Source organism: Sitodiplosis mosellana, unplaced genomic scaffold (assembly GCF_009176505.1).
Source record: "Sitodiplosis mosellana isolate CC-2019 unplaced genomic scaffold, AAFC_SMos_1.0 Smas_scaffold_6166, whole genome shotgun sequence".
Classification (NCBI taxonomy): Eukaryota; Metazoa; Arthropoda; class Insecta; order Diptera; family Cecidomyiidae; genus Sitodiplosis; species Sitodiplosis mosellana.
In genome coordinates, this window is record NW_022601407.1 from 434,258 (window position 1) to 448,391 (window position 14,134).

Genomic DNA, 14,134 nt, shown 5'->3' on the forward strand with positions numbered 1-14,134 from the left:
CGTTTATTTTTTGTCATCAAATGGCGAGAACAAAACACTGAAAATAAAACCGGCAGCAGTCGATTTGAACACACACCCGTTGTGACGATGGTTTCTTTTTATTACCTTGGGTTCTGTGCCTAGATTTCATTCTGCGCCCGTTTTCGAAACGTATATTCATGGCAGCATTCCTCTTTTGGAATGGTCGTTCGAATGCCTGTTTTAGAATGTTGTCGCACTCAAAATATTCAATTAATTGGTGGAGCACAAACAAATAAAACTTGTAAAATCGTAAATATTTAGGTATTCATCGGATTATTGTTTTTTTATGTGTTTGCATAATGTAAATAATATACAACTTATCGGTATACCGGCCCGTCGAACCGGAGAAAGTCACTGGGTGAACTGTTGGAAACGGCAAACGGACACCATGGTGAGAACATACACTTGTTCAAATTATAACTAGAGATAGTTGGATGTTTATGCTTCTGTAAAAAAAATCCTGTTCAAGATTGATACTTGAACATACTCGAGAAGAACGTTTATTTTATGTGATCAACTTGCCAAACTTTCTTCGGGCTTTATGCACATTCAATATGTGCACGTTAGTTTTTCCAACTTGGCAAATTCGTAAAACGGCTAAAAAATCCAATTGTTCATTGTATTAAAAATCTACAAATCGTTCAAAATCGATGCACCACACCGTTTTTTATACAATCAATTCAGAAATACCTGACCAAATTGAATTAAATCCAAACGATTGGAATTCACGGAGGAATAACGCAAATCAACGAATGTCGATTGAATCGGGTTAGATGCTCCCGTGTGTATTATATTCCATAATTCGATTAAAAATTTATAATGTTTTATTTATAAAAAAGAGAGACAGAGAAAACAAAAGAGGACCAATTTCTATAAACCACTCTAAAAATGAGCGGCTAGGAAGGCTCATTCACATGTTGATTTGATGTCCAGTTCGAAAATGAATACTGACGCACGATATGGGCACAATTAAAATTAATAAACTCACATTTGGTCCAAAACAAACGAGCGACGGGATCTCAGCACACGGCCACCCGTGGGGTTTATGCATATCGATTTTTTCTCTATCTTTTACCATGAATATTTGGTTTATTGGCCTGAAGTCAATTTTTTTATGGCGTCAATACGTTTTACACGGGTTTTTCTGATAAATACTTTATTGGACGAAATCAGCGTATCTCCCATATTGAGAACTCATGTGAACCATTTGAAATTATCAAAAATCTATCGAGTATTGAAATTTTGAGTGAAAAAGTAACGATGCATCGGAGATATTTCGGTTCGTTCGAATGGGGATTTCGATCGTGACATCATGTAACGAATTAAAAAAAAACCTAGACTGATTCCGAGCGTTTGATAAATCAGAAGAGAACAATGAAAATACTTTCCAATTAGATCAAGCGCCACCGTATTACAAACTCAATTTTGTGAATAGCTTTGTAAATTGATGTTTTAATAAATTTTGCATATTTGGCCCGTTTATCCAATGGTTGGATGAAAGTAATCATAAAAACATATACGCTACGCATAAAAAAGGTTGTATACAAACTTAAGAAAAATTGGGTGACAAAGCAATAATAATGTGAAATGAAGCAGACGAAATCAAAAGTTACAAAGAAGCACATACAGCATTAGGTACATACACAAAATGTTAAAGCGCCATTGACGGAAATTTGTTTGTGTCATGGAAAATTCTATCACATCACTTATCCTTTGATCCCACATATCCAGCCGAAAAAACTGTACGAGCAAAAAAAATAAGAAATGCTAATCATATCAAGTGCCTGTGGAAATATTGTTTCCGTGGAAATTGTCTGATTCTCTCGATTTAGAGCTGCAAAGAAAACATCTATTTGTCGTGAGGCCTGGCAAATGGGCCAACCGATGTTTAGTTAATAGTATGGCCTCCGAAAATCGGCAACAAAAACGGGGTGTTATTGTCGCTACCGTTGCTAAATTCACGGAATATAAATGTAAGCGTATGATATTTGTGATTTTTTTACATACGCATAAAACGATTGCATCAACATACTGAATAGATGTGAAAAATATGGTGTTATGAAGATGAAATATTTTTGACAGACACAAGATCACAAATCCCCCATTTACTGTTATGAAGACAATCACTGAAGACATGTCTTGAATTTGACAATATTTTGTCACTATAGTGAATGTTAAATCAAAATATTCTAACGAAAACGTCCACATTTGCAGATTGATGGACACCTAAGAAGAAAAATAAAAATGTTACGAAATAAACAAAGGTTCTTTTGAAAAACAAATTGTCAGCCAGAAAATAAAATATTGAAAAAGAACAAGTCCCACTTTAGGTGATTTAACCGCTGTCGGAAAAATATACTCAATTTACTTGCATACAGACAACTTAAGCCTAATATTACTGCGAAAGACACTTGAAAAAAAATCATTGCAATTTTCTGTCTTGACAACACGAATTAAAAAAAGATGTGAGCAAAGATAAGGTTTTGGATTAGCATAATTTTAAGGAGCGACAAAGCATCGATTTGCGGTGATATGAATAGCAGGCTAGAAGCCAACCAACAAATTTAAGTATGAGAATTGGAATGATACTCAAATATTTATACACCAACATTATTTTTTCATCACAAACCCCTTACATGTTTCTCTTGTGCTATATGTGTAGTTTATTTCTCACTGCTCCTTTAGTCATTATTTTACATGGGGTCGCCTTTGCTAGCGCTTTTCGTCCTGATTTGAAACCACCGCATTTGAAATTTATTTTATTCAAGTAGATGCGGTGGATGGGCACGTCTCGTCACATTGGAATCATATTTGTCAGTTGCGTTCGGAGAGCAGTCTAACTGTTTTGTCACCTTCTTTTTATTTTCATTCTCAGTTGAAATCCATATTGCATTAGAGGTGTCTAAATTCTGGATGTACATTGCGAACATTTATCTTGAAGTTGGTGCCGTGAAGCATAACTCGGCGAGAATGAAGTTGACCCTCTTGTCTCATACTACTGAATCATGAAACTGGAGCTAAATTCCAGGAAAACGCGTCAAATTATATGAAATAATGATGAAACATTAATTGAAAGAAAAAACTATATTTATCTTTTATTTTCACCCCGTGTTTTCTTCAAATAATTTTGTAGCTATTATAATGTTATTAGCATTCTACATCTTTTATGACCAAGAAATGGTAAGGTTCAACTTTTGATTATTTATTTTATGTTTATTTTAAAAAGACAGATATGCAAACGCATATGTGGCTACCTTGTAATTCACTTGGATAAAACAAGTACGTGGTGCGTTTAATTCGTGTGAGTAATGAATTTCTTATGATTTGCATTTTTCATCGACAATTTCAAATGAATATTCCGATAATAGCTATTACGACAGAGCCGACGGTCTCAACGTTGTTTCGTTGACCTTAAAGAAAGAAAGTAAATATTTAGGAGCATTGAGTTGAACACACCTGGGCTGGAATTCTAAGTCATTCCACCAAAATCGTTCGGAATTATTTTTTTCCTACATAAGACCATATTGGAGTGAAAGAGAGAGATTCCACTATTTTTCAGCGTCCCACCGGAATTATTTCGATAACTCAAGGAATAGTCGATTGTGTGAGAAATAATTCCGGTGGGACGCTGAAAAATAGTGGAATCTCTCTCTTTCACTCCAATATGGTCTTATGTACGAAAAAAATAATTCCGAACGATTTTTGCGGATTGTGTTCCAGAATACCGGCACTGAACGAAAGTTCTGAAAAGAACTAACTTGAGTATTATTTTACTGTGCAACTGCTGGACAAACGCGTAATGCAACCCAAAGATCAGATCATAAAAAATCGAATTAATTCAGAATAGTAAACTTTCCCTTTACGATATTCTAGCCATTATTTTATACATGAACACAAATCCTCGTCCCATCTTGAGGTGTGTGAATAAATAACATCCGGATCCGGTGAAGATATACCATCAAATGCACACTTGCTATCCCATTATTGCGCAGGCTCGCTTTATATGGTTTTTATGTTATTCCATTTTTATGATACAACCAACAAGGTGCCGTATCTTTTGCAGCTCTGTTTCAATAAGGCTCTTTGTTGGTTGGCTCTTTGTGTATTGACTTTCATTTCATAAGGGAACTTGCGTAAAATATGATCTAGGTATGTTTTAGACTTCAAATTAAAACTGAATGATATTTTTTAAGGTTATTTCATGCTCATGTCATGACTTAATGAATCCAACATTTTAGAGCACAAACACTTACACAGTTCTTTCCAGAGATTACTATGGGATATTTTTATTCATATGGGATAAAAATATCGCATAAAAATAACAGATATTTTTCGCGCGTTGTGTTCAACGAAACGCATAAATACACAATAGCGATTCTGCACACACAGAGTCGCTGTTTTTTCGCTATACTCTTCACACTTATGATGAGCTGCGCGGAGCGTACATGCACATGTTTCGCTCACTTCTTTCTTTGAACGCTCTTCGTGTGTCAAAACAATGTCTGTGTGTGTATCGCTTGTGCCGTCGTTTGTAAACAACGTCAATGAGCTGGGTACGAAGAGTGTCGATCGAAAGAAAAGAGCGAAACATATAAATGCATGCATCGCGCTGCTCATCGTAAGTGTGAAGAGTATAACGAAAAAAACAGCGACTCTGTGTGTGCAGAATCGTTATTGTGTATTTATGCGTTTCGTTGAACACAACGCGCGAAAAATATCTGTTATTTTTGGACTCTGAACATTGAACGCGTTGAACGTTGAACGCAATGCGTGAAAAATATCTGTTATTTTTATGCGATATTTTTATCCCATATGAATAAAAATATCCCATAGTAATCTCTGGTTCTTTCTTGTCAATTTACCTTTTTGCATTGGCTTTCAGTTACAAAATTTTCGCTTTTTTAACTCTGTCTGTTTATGTATGGTCTCTTTGACAAAAGGTTAGAACGCTTGAATATGATTGAATATGATTGTCATAAATCACAGGCGAATTGAAGTTGAATTGATAGAATACTACTCGTTTTAAATTCGTTATAAGAAGCTGATTAGCAGTGATATTGCTAGATGAAATATGTTGAACGTATATCACTAAAAATAGAAATGACCAATCGTCGGATCATTATCAGCTTAAGAATACAATGTGGGATGGCCTCCACTTTCAATAAAATCGATACTTAATTCAATACTTCTAACAAATCTCGAAAACTCCAGATTCAGTCTTTTATTGCGGCAATATTGTATTCCCAATTTCAATCAAATGAACTAAACGGATAAAATGAAATAAATTGCTTCAAACGCATATTCTATCAGGAAATGGGCAACGATGTGCGACCACAATCGACATCGACAAAGACAAAAAAGAACATGTAAAAAAGGCGGAAATGGCGAACAAGGATCAGCGAATCAGCTTGTTACAGTCGCAGAATATCTTTTGATCTAATGTGAGTTCGGATAAGTGTAGTCCAAGTGAAATTTAACATTGCTAACGTTGTTTGAAATGTCCGTCCTTTTTGCGGATTGCTCAATGCTTATCATAGTAAAATCCATTATTGCATGGACTTGCTTCTCTTTTAAAATTGTCCCTCTTTCAGAATTCACGTGTCAAAGAACTGATTCGAATCAGTATGCAACAACAACGATTCAATTCATAGTTTTTCTTTCGAACGTTTTTGCCTCTAAAATTTCGTCCAGTTTTACCGTTCACTCAGCCATTATTAGGTTTTGACGCTACTCAATCGCTAGTTTGATCTTTTGTTAAATCGTGATTGTTTGCATTTTTCCTAATACCGCCAAGTCAATATGAAATGAGTTGCGAGGCACTACAGTATATGCGTGTATTGGAAAGTGTTCAGCAAGTGACTATAAAAGCGGCAGCGAAACGAAAAAAAATTTCACTTTTTAATAATGTTAAGCAAAGAAACAAACGACTATATACTATATTTGTTGAGTTTGCTATATATTGGCCCGGCAAAAAAACTAAATAAGTTTTGACTTCGTTGAAAATTTAACCTAAGTTTCTTTTCATTCATTGAATGATGGTTTTTGTTACATACGGATGGTCTTTCATAGATATTTTTTTCATCGTCGGATAAGACTTTTTACAATTTATTTAATTTTCACTCCATTGTTCTTGATTCTCACAAGTAAACCGTCCCAAATGTAACACATCGATTTTTTAAATTGAATATACAGATCGATAGGGGATGAAAAAAAAATTGACAAAAGGGCAGCGGCTCCTTTTGGGGCATAGTGGGGATAGACCCAATCCCTTTCCCAAACTTCATCTGATGGTTTTTATATACAAATGCACTTTTCACATACTAAAAATGGTTTGAGGACAAAAATATGTTCATATGGAATATTCATGATACTCCATAGAATCAAATGACACCTTGGGTGGAGCTACCCTCTACCCCTGTAGTGAAATGGAGGGCCGAAAAGTGGAAATAAAATTGCGAAAAATGAATAATATAGCCCCAAAATAAGGTCGAAACCCCCCTTCCACAAAACCAATGAAAATATTGACCGTATTGGACTTAAATTCTTCGTATTATATCCCACTATAAGATTTAAGAAAGGTATTCAACAAGTCCAACCGATACAAGTCATTTTGAGCCGAGGGATGCGCCTGTCTGTGTAATTTGTTGTTGTAATTTGATAGTTCGAACTCCCACCGCTTACGTGTTCAATGCAAATCAAATGTATTTCAGTGTAGCGCTAGTAGCATGTTGTTTGCCTTAGACGCAGCTCTCGTTTTGAGCCCCCCAAAGTGTCAAAAAGTGGTCAAATTGAACTAAACTTCTTACAAAAAGTACTGTAACTCTGGAACGAGGTGCGATATCAATGCATGTTATAAATTAAATGAAAGTTATTGAAGTCCTCTTTTATACAATATCAAGAATGAATGTGACCCTTGGGCAGGGGTTACATTATGTAACCCTATCGATCTGTATATTCAATTTAACAAAAAAAAAAACGATGTGTTACAGTTGGGACGGTTTACTTGTCAGCACTTGCTTTTTATTTTCTATCAGCATCATCTTTTTGTTTTATTTCATTTTATTGGTTTATTCATTACCTTTCAATTTCTTTTTGCAAAATTGTTCATACATCTATAAGCTTTTTATATGTATTATGCATTTCATAAATTGGTACCGATGCTTAAGAACTAAAAACTGAACATTTCAGTGCGTTAAGTTGGCAACGCAATGAGTAAAACCACATAGAGCAGCGCAGAAAGATGAATAATACACACACAGTAGCTAAAATGTGTATTGAAAATGAGAATGTTCGAACGGCTAGTCAAAACAAGAAACTAACACACAGACGCGCATTGGAACTGACTCTGTGCATATGCGTATATATTGTTAATTCTCCACCGATCTGCTATTACAATACACTTGTTTGAGCATTCGCAATACGGATTATTCTCGTGCAGCAAAAAAAAAAAAAACAATCTGTCCCGTCACATTCAATACCGTGTATTATTTTGAATGGCTTGTTTACATTGTTGTTGTTCGTATGCTAATATTGATTTGTGTTGTATTCATAAATAAGACAATGGGCAAGTATTCGTGAGTCCGTGCGACAGTAGCACGATCTAGATACGATCTACATTGCTTCTTGTGTACGCAAGAACAAGCGATATAGAAAACCGTTATGTGTTTTTGGCAATTTAAAACACTATTGCCAACTTCGGTACCAATTAATGAAATAGATAATACATAACGTACTCAATTGTGATATATATTTGAATCACTTACGACGAATGCCGATGATGTTGTAATAGTTGTCGGTGATTTTAAGTTGACAAATGTTGAGTGGATAAATGACGATGAGGAAAGCAATGTGCTTGTTTCCTCAAATTTCCACTCTCAATGTGCTGCTGATTTCATTACCGGCCTGGGCCTCCAGCAAATAAATTCAATAAGAAATCGGAACCTCAAATTGTTGGACCTATTTTTCACAAACGACCATGCCAACATAACAGTGTGCTATGCTACTAAACTGTCACTGACCGATAAAATCGACATTCACCACCCTCCTTTGTTGATTGAATTTGAATGGCATCCGATTAACAATGGTTCTGACAACCAGAATAACACGCACTTCAACTTCAAATGGGCTCATTATCAGCGCATGAATAAATATTTTGCTGCCGTCAACTTCGATGACTTATTCGCAAACAAATCACTTGCGGAGAAGGTGTTATCTCTTCATGACGTGTTAGCGGAAGCCATTTAGTGTACGGTTCCAACGTATGTCCGCAAGAACAACCAAAAATGCCCGTCGAAAAACAAAGAACTTCGGCATCTCAAGAACTTAAGGAAAAAAGCCTGGGATTACTGGAAGCTGACCAATGACAAGCAGCCATTTGAAGAATTGCACGAGGAATTCAGTGCAAAAAACACTGAAATATACAATCAGTACGTTGACAAAATGAAATCAAACTTGAAAAGTGATCCTGTGTGCAAATAAAATAACTAACAGTCACTCAGTTGTATGTAGCTGTATGTAGTGATACAGAACTAAAACTGGCTAAGTTGATTGAAATCATGCGTTTTGTATGGAGACAATCAGGTTTAGTTATTCTTTCAGTCAGTCGACTAATTTGGGACATTTTGACTAAGAGTGATTTGTGATTAAAGTTAACTGCAGTTGCTTATTTTGTTCGAGACAATCACTTTTAGTCAGTCAAAATGTCCCAAATTAATCGACTGACTAGTCAGTCAAAAATTTTCCGCACGGGATCCTTCTTCGTTTTGGCTAAAAAGCAGAGATTGGTTGCACATAAATTTATTTATATAAATTTCAAATATCAAATAAATTTATCCGATATTTTCCATGCGTCGTGTCAATCAAATCCGTGCAACGCCAATTCACTATGTACGCTCGTCGAGAATACCCATCCGTGCATAACCAATACTCAATCACACCGTACGAGCAACGATTGTCAGACTTGAACATGATTAGTCTTCGCCATCGACGTGTCAACGCCTCATTGACTTTTTTCTACGATATCATCAATGGTAGCGCTAACTGTCCAACGGTTAGTGACAAAGTCTCATTTAATGATGGGCGTTTATTGAGACACAGCAAACAATTCAAGGTCAATGACAAGCACATGAAGCTGGTGCGCGAAGCTCCAATTCCTCAAATGTGCAAAATGGCAAACATGGTGCCGGAACTGTTCACAGCAGCGACCTCAAAGAAGAATTTTGCATCATCGGTTCGCAAAATGACGGACACCACTTTTGGATCGCTTTGCAAACTCAAATGACTACCTGGTCGCCTAGTCAATTTTTCATCCAGGTAACCTCATTTTTTGTATACGTTCTCTACGAGAACACGTTGATGCTACCCTCAATAATTATGGAATTGCGAATTTTCATGTTACCGTAAACTCGAACCATGATGTCAACCTGGTCGAGTCCACCAAAGACAACGCAGCATATGCCCTGACACCACACTTGATTGGAATGCTGCTGATTAAAACCAACATGAAAGGGTCATGACCCGAATTTCCGTCATCCGAACGCGATTCAACTCATTTTCACGCAGCACACATGGCACAAATAATCATTAAATGACTGACGAATTGTCCCCCTACATTCTCCTATATGTATTGAGATAATGATACCTATCTGTGATGTTTACTCTATTCATTGTAAATTTTGATATTAATCTTTGTCATAGCCATCCATTGAGTTGGCGAGTTATTATTATTTCGGTTTTAAAATCAATTTTGAATTATTTTCATATAAGCATCAAATGCTCCTTATACGCTTCAAATCATGGCCAATTATTTACACAAATCACTCTGCAGCCAACATGGATCTGCCTAAACCGACGTAAAACTTCTGGTCAATTTATTCACCGGTATAAATTGAGTGACGACTTTTGCTGTCCTAGAGTCTCCAATTAAAGTGTAAAACTAAACGCTTCACATAGCCTATGTCTCTTTGGAAATGTTTACCAAAGGTTATATGGCGGTTAGCCTTTGACAAAGTTCATTTTTAAATTTAGTTTCAAATTACCCGCCAGTATTCATTTGATAGTTACAATTTTATCTTGACCATTTCACGCGCTGACGGCGCCAACAAACAGTTTATTGACAGTTCGTTTTCAGTTACACATATACATATATACATATATACATTTTTGATATAGCATTCTAGTTCAGTTGAGTCAGTCGAGTTAATCCTTTCACATAGCACATTTTCATATACACATTTTCAAACGATATTTAATAAAGAAATAAATAGTTTTTTAGTGGAATTTCATGCATTTAATTCATTTGTAATAACCCACAGTTATGACCGTTTTCTATCGACTACCATCAAGCATTTCCATCTTGGTTGTATGACTATGTTTTTGTTTTCATGTGCCTATTTTTGTAAATACTGCATAATTTATGAAAAGAGCCAGGTTTTTAACGAGGCGAGAACTGAAAGTTGTACTAAATCGGTGTAAATTATTATTATTATTATTATTATTATTATTATTATTATTATTATTATAAATTGATGTAACAGTCTTGCACTCTTTTCCGGCCAAACACTTATTCAAACCTCATTATATTCAGCTTGGCGGTGTTAAATAAAATAAAAAATAAAATAAATAAAAAATATTAGAATAAAGAATTGGAAAATAATACTGGTGTGGACAAAATACCAAACATCAAAATTGGATCCTCCAATTACCGATTTTCCCCGAGACTCTCTCAAGGAAACGGAGATTTTCCGAATTAAAGCCCCTGTGGGAACAGGTGCAGGGTGTTCATTGTTCATTCTCTTCACTGCTACACTAGTGGTGCTTTGACGTTTCACCGCAAATTTTGTTCATTTGTGTAGCGAATTCCAAATATTGTAAACACACACACTCAAAATCCAAACGACAATTTAAAAAAAAAAGCTCCGGTAAATCAACGAATTACCGAACGTTTTTGTTTGTTTCGGCAAAATATCAAATTGCCAACAATGTTTCAATACGGTTAGTAAAATGACATTTTACCAACTATACGGATATAATGTCGGCGATTTGATTATTTGAACACACAACATTCGGTAATTTTAAATTCACTGGAAAAACAACGAAAACGAAAATATTTTATTTTTGACAACAATCGTCCCGAATAACCGTTGTCACATAAAACAATTAAATGGATTTATTGTTCATCCTACTTTGGTTTTCACACGATACGATTTGCATCGAATTCTGATTGAATTTTTTGACAATTGGCTGTCAGCACACAGATTGTTTCATGAACATTCGTGTTTACGCACACTAACGAAATCACACACAATGAACGCACGCAAACGAACTGTGTGCAAAGAATCGTCGCATTCAGACAGCACAATACCGTTTATTGAATAAAACACAGACGGCTAAATTGGGAGCGCATGTGACTGGCGAGTGTTAGTGGACAGAGGTTCGAAATTCCATGATGCAGATACTTTTTTTAAATTATTAATTAGTTCATTCTTGCCAACAAGATGGTGTGTGATTTCGGCAAATCATCAAATCGTCGACATTATATTCGTATAGTTGGTAAAATGCCATTTTACCAACCGTATTGAAACATTGTTGGCAATTTGATATTTTTCCGAAACAAACAAAACGTTCAGTAATTCGTTGATTTAGCGAAGTTTTTTTCTAAATCGTCGTTTGGATTTTGAGTGAGCATATATGGGCAAAAACACAGACTGGAAGGTTACATTCGCACGATTTTTCAAAATATTCATGCTCATATCTCTTCTGTAAGCCCAGAAACCACTTGAAGTATTATGCTGAGGCAAATCTAGACCACAAAAGGAACATTTCATACCAACAAACCTTTCCCATATCTCTCACACTCATAGAGATATAGCCGTTTTTTTGTCGGACTGAAAGGTTACAATTTTGGCGATATGTTTGGAGTTTGTCTTACATATATCTAAAATCCAGTTCCTCCAGCAGAGCATCATTGTACTCCAAGGTTCTGTTCGCTGTCTAAGGGATCAAAGAAACGAACGAAACCATATTTACCCCATAAAAATCAATTCGGGTCGCTCTATGATCCAAAATATACGGACTGGAAGGTTACAGAAAAAAGACTGCCTCGTTACACAAAATTCCTCGGGCTAAATAAACCAAATATCAAATTCAAATTAGATTCAAATCAGTCGATAACAAATAGAAATACGAGAATTTGTCATGATTTTTGGTTTCGAATCGATTTGTAATAGAAATTTGTGATAAACGATTCCGATTTCTCTGATCAAAAAAAGGACTGGAAGGTTACACATAAAAGACTGAATCGTTACAAAGTACATCGACGGTTGAAATAAATGCAATAAAACACTCGAAATTGATTCAAATGGGTAGAAAAAGAATAGAAGTGTTATCATTCTTTGTGGTGTTCAGTTCTGGATTGGTTTACAAAGAAAAAACCTGTCATCAAATAATCTCGATTTTCCCAATGTAACAAACACTGGCTCGTTACACATGTCTGAAGGCTCGTATAAGTGTTTTAGTCTAATAAAGTAACTAATATTTTTTATTTTCCACAAAATAGGCAGAAAACTCTTAAAAAAAACTAATATAGCGTCATTATTCTTGATAAAGGTATACATGAAAAAAAACTTTCGGGAATTTTAGACTGGAAGGTTACATTCCAATTTGCGGCACCTTTCAGAGCCTTCAAATGCACATGAATAAGATGTATTCATTGCAAAATTTGCCAAAATAGCACGATTACATCGTAATCTAATAAATAAAATTGAATAATAGCAATGATGACGAAAATTATATATTTAAATTGACTTTTTGTTCGGTTGTGTATTTTCGCTCATTTTGACACAAAACGTTGAAATGGCACACTATAAACTATTATTATTATCAAACTCGCAACTCAAACCAGCTTTTTCAGTTAAGTTATAGAACCAATGCTGGTAAATTTCTTATTGCTCGTCTAATCGCTGTTGAGTTTAACTTGCTACCGACTGAGCTGCGAAACCAACCGTCTATTAATAAATTTAAAAAAAAACTAAAAATATTAATTACATCACTACAGGGATCATAATATAGATCAGAGTAAAAATTATTGTAAGAAAATCTGTTAACTATTTAATTTATCTTTAACTCTGGTGATAAAAAATCAAATCAAATATTTAAAAAGACACATGAAAGATCAGTGAAATATGCTAATATTTATACTTAAAGAAAAAAAAAACTCTCGCTAAGAATGATCTAGAGTTTTGGTTCCGAAATTGTTTACATAGGAACTGCATAGGAGCAAATATCACCTACACGCCCATTGTACATACAAACTAATATTTGAATAAATGAAATGAAATGAAATGAAAACGCCTACATTCATATGAAAATGGTATTGGCCGATACTTTAGGATCACTTTTAAAGAAAAAAGACCACAGTACCGCGATATTTGAATAAAAAAAAATTTCTAACCATTCCCGATTTTCGTGTTTTTGCTCATATACATACATCTTATATAAAATATTGCCATATTTGCTACACAAATGAACAAAATTTGCAAACACACCATGGTATTAATGCATTGGGCTGCTGTATTGATATTCAACTACGGTAGATGGATTTTGGGAATTTTCCATCTTTCTAGGCTTTTTAAAAGTTCAATTGCATACAGTTTTCTTACAGGTACGAATATATTCAATTATATTTAATCATATTTTTTCTACTTCATTTCTTCAACGTTATCAAAACTATTGGGTCTGGGAATTAATCGTGTCGATTTTTCAAAAGATGGCGTAACTTTGCATGGTTGTATCGGGCAATACTTTTTTCTTTTTCACATGAGTGGTCTAGTGTCAAACTACAAAAATCATCAACTATCATTTCATCGAAGTTTGGATAAACATTTTTTTTTGCGCCTTAAATATGTCAAATTTTGTACCGAAAAAGCAACATTTCCCGCAAGCATTAATTTTTTGCTTTCATTTGAAGAAAACTGCGGCTGAAGCGCATCGAATGTTGGTGGAAGCCTATGGTGAGCATGCTCCATCGGAACGTACATGTGAACGGTGGTTTTCACGGTTCAAAAGTGGTGATTTTAGCACGGAAGACAAGGAACGTCCCGGCCAGCCAAAAAAG